The following is an 8719-nucleotide window of genomic DNA, read 5'->3' as shown; positions in this document are numbered from 1 at the left end:
GATTAAGGAAGGGGCGGGGTTAATGGGATTACTTCATTGGATACAAGAAAGCCGTTTTGATCGGGATTCCGCAGTGCGGACCGATTCAGAGTTTGGTTATAAGCTGTTGGTTATTCAAAATGCTTATTGTTGAGAAGAGTAACAATGGTATTTTGACTCAAGACGAATTTTCTTTATATTACTTTATATTATTATCGCTTGTCATCTGGCGGCCCGAGCAATGGTCGCCGATGGGTGGATACTGTAAATAATTTCCACGAAGGTGGCGTGCAAAACTTAATTATTTGGCGACGACTAAAAGCTGACTTCGGTAACAAAATCGCTAGCGCGCTTTGGAAAGATATGATGCAATAAGTTTGTTCGAATGGATGGCATCAGTAGCAGTAAAATAAAATTTCATCACAAGATTCTGATTTTGTTTTGTTGCTGTTAGGGATCGAAAAGTCGTATTATTGGAAATATATCGGTTCTTTGCTGGACCATTATTTTACACAAGAGAAGGTAGACCCGAGAATTTTCTTCAAAGTGCAAATTTATGATGATTAACATAAATTAATCACAAGCGTGCGTCGGAGGGTGATGATGCAATAAATTTGAATGGATGGAATCACTAACAGCAACCAAGCTATCACGCCAAACGCCGATGCCACCAAAACAGTCCATTTTTGCAAACAATTCTTCCTTTCCAGAAAATACAGGTCCTGATAAGAGCCAATTTTCTTTACCCAATGCGCCTTTCCAATATTAACTAACTGCAAACAAACACTTATCTGAATCTTTGCGTTGAAATTTCACTTCGTGCTGTTACTGTCCGACATCTACTCGATGACTTTTCACTAAGACGCCACAATTTGAAATAATTTTTCAGCATCGCCACTGCACTCACTGGCGGCACGGGATCGCAGTGCTATTTTGTAGTCAACCTTTTCTTCACACAAAAATGCTGGTTCGTTCGTACGACCACCACCAATGCGATGGTTTTCCGTTGAGAATGTTACCAGCGCCTTCATGATGCTGTGTCCGCTCCACTGCTCTCGTGAAATCTTATTCTCTGCGTGAAATCTTATTCGAACTGAGTATTGGATTTTTTTTTTACTTAAATTCGTTTATTTTTCAATTTTTGTATAGTACAGTATTTTTAACAATTCAAGTGGTTGGCCACAACTTCCTTCAACTTTAGTTTGTTTTTAAAGGTGATTTTCGATGAAATTTAAAAAGTTTATGTAGCTTGATTTATCATAGAATCATTTAGGATGTATTGTTTATTTCAGATATTTGATAACCTAACTACTATGTACACCAATATTTATAATAAAAATGGATTGGAATAGATTGCAACTAGCGCCCTAATTGGAGCCTGATCCGAATGCAAGCAACGGACCCTAAACTTTTCTTTACACTCACCAAAGCGTTCATGTAAGGTTTTTATCCCGGCCAGACGGTGAACCTCGGATGTTCTTGTCCTGGGAGGGGTGTTGAGGATCATCCTCAGGAATTTGTTTTGGACCTGTTGAAGTTTGAGGTGGTGGGTTTTAGCGCAGCACTCCCAGACCGGCATGCCGTATTCGATCACAGGGAGGATGATTTGCTTGTAGACAGCAAACTTATTTTTCAGGGACAATGACGACCGGCGGTTGATCAAATGGTACAGTAGTTTCAAGAAAACGTTACACTTTGTCACCGTCTTGTCAACCTGTTGCCTGAAAATAAGCTTGCTGTCGAGGGTCAAGCCAAGGTAGTCGGCCTCATTGGCCCATTCCACAGTCGTGCCATTGAGGGTGATTTTACAGTCCCTAGGCGGAACATGTTTAGGGGATTTAGAGTGGGGGAAAATGATGACCTGGGTCTTCGCCGCGTTGATACAGATTCTACAGCTGGTGAGATACTCTGTCAGGGCATCCAGGCCTCGTTGGAGTTTTGCCACTAGCGCTCTGATCACTCTACCGTTGTAGACGATTGGGGTGTCATCTGCGAACAGAGACAGAATGCCGCCTTCTGGAGGTTCTGGCATTTCGGAGGTGAACAGATTGAAAATAGGGGCCCGAGGTTACTGCCCTGGGGGACGCCTGCGACGATGTTGTGCGTATTGGAACTCGCTCCGCTGATTGAGACCCGGAATGTCCTTGCCGACAGGTAATTGTTGATGATTTTCACCAGGTAGCTGGGAAGATTGTAGCGTTGTAGTTTGTACACATCGAGTAAGGCCATGGCGGACGTTTTTGAGACAAACTTGTTCCGTCTGAGGACGTTGGTAACTCGAGTCAGTTGATGTACAGTTGACCGACCGCGTCGGAAACCAAACTGTTCCTCGAGCAAGATGTTGAGATTTTCGGCAGACTCAAGTAACCGGTGATGAATAGCTTTTTCGAATACCTTGGATAATCCTGAAAAAAGGCTGATGGGAGCTTTTGGGGGAGGAAGGATCCTTCCCAGGCTTCCGGATGGGGATGACTTTCGCTGACTTCCAGGACGATGGGAAGTAGCTGAGCCGGAGACACTGATTAAAGATCAGCGAGAGGTGCTCAAAGAACGGAGCACTCATGTGTTTGAGCTCGAGATTCAGGATCCTGTCGAAGCCTGGGGCCTTCATGTTCTTCGACGATTTGATATAGGGCGTCAATTCGCCAGCTGAGATCTCCAACTCCTACGAGAAGTCGTTGGGAATCAAATGGATGCTGTTAGCATGCTCGTTGACGGCTGCTTCGAATGGACTGACGATGTTCCGCCCAAGATTATGTGAGCTGACGAAGTGACGACCTATTTCAGCGACCTTCTCTGCAGGAGTTATCGAGCGATCATTAGAGCCATTATTGTCTAGTGGGATCGAAGGTGGATTGAGCCGAGGCTTGGATTTTAGTATTTTGGTCATTTTCCAGAACGGCTTAGCATAATCTGGGAGAGTGCGGATCTTATTCGAGAAGTCGTTATTTTTTAGGTCCACCATTCTGGCCTAGATAATTTTTGTGATTCGATTGCAGCGTGCCTTAAGCTTAGGCAGTCCAGTACGCTGAAACTGCCTGCGAGTGACATTCCGCAATTGAATCAAATCTTTGGTGAGTGTATCAATGTTTAAGGAGTTGCTTACCTGCCGAGCCGTCGGGACATGATGCCCTCTGGCCACCGAGATTGCCTCTTCGATGGCGCACAGCTGGCGGTCGATACTTTCTGGCGTCTCCGGACGCACCTCGTAACCGATGGTGTTGTCGACGCACTGCTGGAACCGCTGCCAGTTCACTCGATGATAGTTTTTTCTGGAGAGTTGGTGTCGGTTGATCGAAGAGCCGATTTCGGCCACCACCGGATAGTGATCGGAGCTCAGCTCCTGATAGACAACCGGCTGCGATATTCGGTTATCCATGTCCGTGATGAACAGATCGAGCGTCGAATGAACCCCGGATCTGCTCAACCGGGTGGGTGAGTCCGGGTTCAAGATGGTGTAATGGCCTTCTACTAGATCGCTACTCCATATAATGCCGTTTCGATTGCTCCTTGTGAGTTTCCCCAGGCTTGATGTCTTGCATTCAGATCGCCGGCGATGATGTACTGGCCTTGGCGCCGCGTTAGTTTGACGATGTCTCTGCGGAGGGCGGCCGATGTCCCATCGATCCCAGACGACAATTGATGTTGCTTCTCAGCGCGATGGCCACACCTCCTCTCCTGGAGTTTGGCCGATCGAGTCTCACCACACGGAAGTCAGGAATATACATATACGCTTACCTCGGGCTGCAGGTGTGTTTCCGTGATGAAAGCCACGTCGATCTCCCTCTCGTCGAGGAAACCAGCCAGCTCGATGATATTGCTCTTAAGTGAGCAAGCGTTCCAATTGACCAGAACCACCCTAGCAGCCATTTTCAATGACGAACATGCCCAGGGTGAAGATCTGATCGAAGCGAGTTTTTCAACTGCGTATTCGCGTTGCCAGTTGGGTGAAAATCGGAACTAGCTGCTCCGATGTGTAGAGCTGTGGGTCGCCCTCGGCCAGAAAGGGCTCATTATCCTGACGACGGAATCCAAGGGGAGGAAGCGGGGGCCATTCGCTGGTGGTATCGCTGGTAGAATTGGTATCGCTCGTCGGGGAGCCTTGATGGCCGGAAAGTTCACCTCGTTGAGAGCAGGATCACGGTTCTTTTTCGGCAGGGACCTGTTGGAGGCCTTCTTCCTGATTTCCAAAAACGCCGCCCGCTTTGGGCAGTCCTTGGTTGAAGCCCGATGTTTGTCGCCGCAGTTGGCGCATTTGGAATTAGCAACCTCCATCTTGTCTCACTTTTCGATAAGATGGAGTTCGCCACATTTGTTGCAGCGTGGCTTCATACGGCAGTTTCTGGTGCCGTGCCCAAAGTTGAAGCAGTTCCTGCACTGTGTGACGTCGCGGTGCACTGGTCGATATCGCTCCCAGTCAACGACGGTGTAATTTATAACGCCGACCAGCTTCAGGTCCTTCCACGAGGTGGAGTCGTGCTCCAGATGGACCAGGTAAAGCTGGTCGCGATATATCCTCGTCTTGTCGTGACGAGCGATCTTGTGCACGGCTACTGGCTTCAGACCGCAACTTTCATGCTCTGCTTGGAGCTCTTCCTCCTTCATGTCGTGGAGTCCTCGCAGGAAAGCCTCGAGCGGCTTTGTTCCGGGTTGGTCATGAGTGTTGTACTCATACTTGTGGACCTCGAAAAACTCCACGACAGATTTGTAGTGGTCTTTATTGACCGGCATCACTTTTACACCCTCGCTGCAGAGCCGAAATGTACACTTCAACCCTTTAGCGATTAATTGGCGAATTTCCGGGCACAAATCCGGAGGATCGCCCTTCGCAAGCTCAGGCGGACACTTCTCCTTACGCTCAGGTTGCACCTGTGGCAGCTGCGATTGCTGCTTCTTCCTCTTTTTCGCTGAATGCCGGCGTCATCAAGCGGCAACGGTAAGAACACGTTGCTCTGCAAAAGCTGCTTTGAGGGGATACCCGCGCCTCCAAGAGCAGTGCGCTTAGGCACTTTTCCCGCGACCGAATCAGCCACCGAATCTCCCATGACGGGTCCGGGAGAAAATAACACCAACGCGACGAACCGAAAACGTAAACAGCGAACGAACGAGAAAAAACACTTGGAAAAATGCGCGAGCAAAAAACATGTCCGCACGTGCTGTTGTCTCGAACTGGAATGACAACTGAGGATTAGATCAAAACCTGCAAGTTGTTAGATTTTGATGTCTGTGCTTGCGATGCATGTACGTGATTGGTTAATTGACCTATTTCTAAACCTTTTATCAATTATCGATAATATGTAGTTTAAAATTAATATTTTCAGATAAAAACAAAGAAACGTTCGAATGCTCCAAAAACAATTAGAAATCCAACGAGAAACGGCTGAGATATAAGCTCAAAGTCTATCATATTTTCGTGACGTTATGGCACTAATTTCAAGATTATTGTACCATGGTACGAATCCCACCAGTGTGTCATTAGTATAAGTGCCTGAAAAATTAGCAAGATGGGAACTTTTCTAAAAATAAATCTCATGTTCGTACTTCACAGATATCTCTGAAACCGAATATCCGATTGCAAACGTTTGAAGAGAAAATTGTGCAAATCGGTCCACAGACAGCTGAGATCTTGATGAGACATTATTTTGCTCGTGTTGAGAACGAAATTTGTCTAATGCTTTATATTAGTATTTCAAAGATATCTCCGGAACCCAATACCCGATTGAAATCAAAGCTTTCGTTGCTTAAAAATGAAAGTGTGCAAATCGGTTCACAGACGGCTGAGACCTTGATGTGACATTATTGTGTTAGTTTCCTGAAAATAAACTTTATGTTCGTATTTCACAATTATCTCTGAAACTAAACGTCCGATTACTGTATAAAAAGTCGATTTTTCAAGTGATAGTTATTCCATTCTTAGGGTGTAAGAAGGGTAAAAATATATGTCGAATTATCTTGAAAAAATTTAGGAAAATTTATTCCGCGATTTTTACGAGAGTATAATTATAAAATCCGCTAGTAAGTAACTAATAAGGCTACCTCGGTACGTTGCACGTGTAAGGTAGACATGCCACGCAGATTCACGCCGCTGTCAGATAAAAATTATTAATTTTTTCCATTTACTGACTCACTTGTGGCGGGATTTGCCAGCAATCGTCAAACGTTTTGAATCTTTCCACCATTACTACCATAACCTCCAAGTAAAGTGCGTTCAATTCCAAAAGCGATACCGTAAGGTCATTATAAACAGCCTATACATGGAACAACATCAATGGAGCAATCCCATTGCTACACATTACTGCATTCCATAAGGGTCTGAGTCATCGGTGAATTGAACGCACAGACCGGATAACTGATCAATGGCCATCACTTGCTTATACATACATACGCGTAGCACAGCGGAATCAATTTGGATTACCGCAGAAAACTCAGCCGATCGTGTTGGTGCCATTCATGCCAGTAACGACTCTGCAATCAGTCGGTCAGTAGCCACAGAACTGCTGCTGTTGGAGTGCCAATTTCAAACATTGACGTCATTCGGCTTGAGTAGCTCCCCGCGGGTTCGGTGAAGGTGACTGATTACCTCTGAGGCGGAAAATAAAAGGCGAAGCTATGAAAGCGATCTATACCCAGCTGATAGGTACTCAAGCCCAGCAGCGGCATCTCTTCTCTTTTCGGGGATTCATAACCCATTGATGGTGACTCAGTGCAACACGACCTCCGAAGCTAACCACGAAGACTTAAAATAGGCAGCAAAGTATTCAATGCATATTTGGATTTATTAAAGTTTTATTATGGTTTGATTGCAGTATGATTAGAAGCTACACTACCATTGAAAGTACATAATAATCCTATTAAACTATGTATACAATCAAAATACCATTGAAAATCGTGCGTCATGTAGATTCTAGAACATGTAGTTATCTGAGATGCACTAACAGTCTATTAGACATCTGGTTGAACACACTTAGGTCGCTTTTTATGCGGTTTTATAGTTATTAAGAATGAGTCACATTTCACATTTAATGGCCTATATTTGCACGACATTATGACTTAATTATTTAATTTCAAGTTCGCGCTCCTCTTTCTTGCTGGTTAAGATTTTGAGCTATATGTATTACTTAATATAGAGAATCCTGAAATGAGACATCGAATACATTACTTGCAGAGACAACTAGATATACGAATGCCAAGTTACTCTATACCAAGCGATAAGTTCATAATCTGAACGTGTTCTTAAAACAATGTCTAAACTGGCATTGAAGCTTCGAACAATTTGGACCATGGGCTCATTCCCCTCAGTTATGATCCAATATATTGACGTCAGTAGGTACGTACGTCCATAATAGATGCAACGAAGAACTACTTACCTTAAACCTAGAAAAGCTATTAGAAGTGCCTTGAGAGAGGTCTCTACGCTGGCTGACGTCGGCGGCTTTTGGATTCGGCTTTCATAGCTATGTATTTAATGCACTCCGCTTTTACCAAATTCGATTGCTATTCGTGGAGTTGCGCGCAAATGCGTCACTGGAGTCTCCCCATTTTCGGCACTACAAATTGATTAACTAACTAATCGTTTGCGCTCAAAGGTGCATGACCCAATCGTTGCTTACACTTCGCATGGATATAATTAATTTTCGCATTGAATTTTAGGCTAACGGTGCGTTGGTTGAAGAGTGAACGCGCTGATATTTAGCCTCTCGAAGAGGAAGGCCTTTCCTTTATTGCGCCAACGAAGGTAAACCGTTGTCGTGACGCAAATATCCATATTGGTAGTTACATACACGAGCAGAAACCCCCAAATGCGTGACGGAGTGAAGTGAGAGATTGTTCAATGAATTTCGCGCTTGGAGTAAAACCTTGTATTATGCAATAAGAGGTACGTACCTTTTGCCGATAATGGCTTTATTAATGAATCGAAAAGCGACTGATTTCCTATCCACCACATCACCACCTTATTTGATCATGTGGAAAGTAGGACATCTCTCCTGTAGCTTATTGGAAAATTACGTAAGGGAAGATCCATTAATTACGTAACGCAAAAAACGCCCTATGTCACACATGAATGATCTGAAAATTTTGTAAGGGTTGTCACACTGCAACAAACCCATAGTATTCTTCTTCTTCTTATTCCTAATCTTCTTTTCTTCTTTAATGGCTCCTTCAAACTAAAAGTCGGCTTACTTAGTAGTACCTTATTTATTATTATTTATGGATCCTGTACACCTCCGGTGGTGCAAAGGACCGGTAGCGCATTGAGGCTGACGCCAGTAAGGTCTCAATTATGGTTCTGGCAGGCACGTCATGGCTATGTGTATGGTATATTGTAATATTGTGAAGCGAGGGCTGGCAGTCTGACATTCTACTCTCTTAGTAGGGCCAGGTGACACCGACTCAAAACGGTGAGTGGGCTAATGGCTAGGCTGTCTTCCGTCCCATAAAACCGTGGCGGGCCTTGTAGCACGCTGCCCAATCCTGCCATCCAGTTTTGCCTACTGGGTGGAAGTAGGCTCAGATGCCCTTTCCTGACTTGCGCTGATCTGGCTCTGGACACGCAAGTGTCAACCCTCGCATGGCCTCCCTGCTTGCCGCAAGGCAGGCATAGATAACCATGGTATCACTAGAGGCGACTACTCCAGTAGGATTCGGCGGCAGTCGCAAGGGGGATCCATATAGCAATGAGCCTTAAAGGACAAACATCTTTGGAGATGGAGGTGATGGACCCCTTTGCCAAAAGGGGTCT

Source organism: Armigeres subalbatus, chromosome 2, assembly GCF_024139115.2.
Source record: "Armigeres subalbatus isolate Guangzhou_Male chromosome 2, GZ_Asu_2, whole genome shotgun sequence".
NCBI lineage: Eukaryota > Metazoa > Arthropoda > Insecta > Diptera > Culicidae > Armigeres > Armigeres subalbatus.
This window is presented reverse-complemented; position numbering follows the sequence as displayed.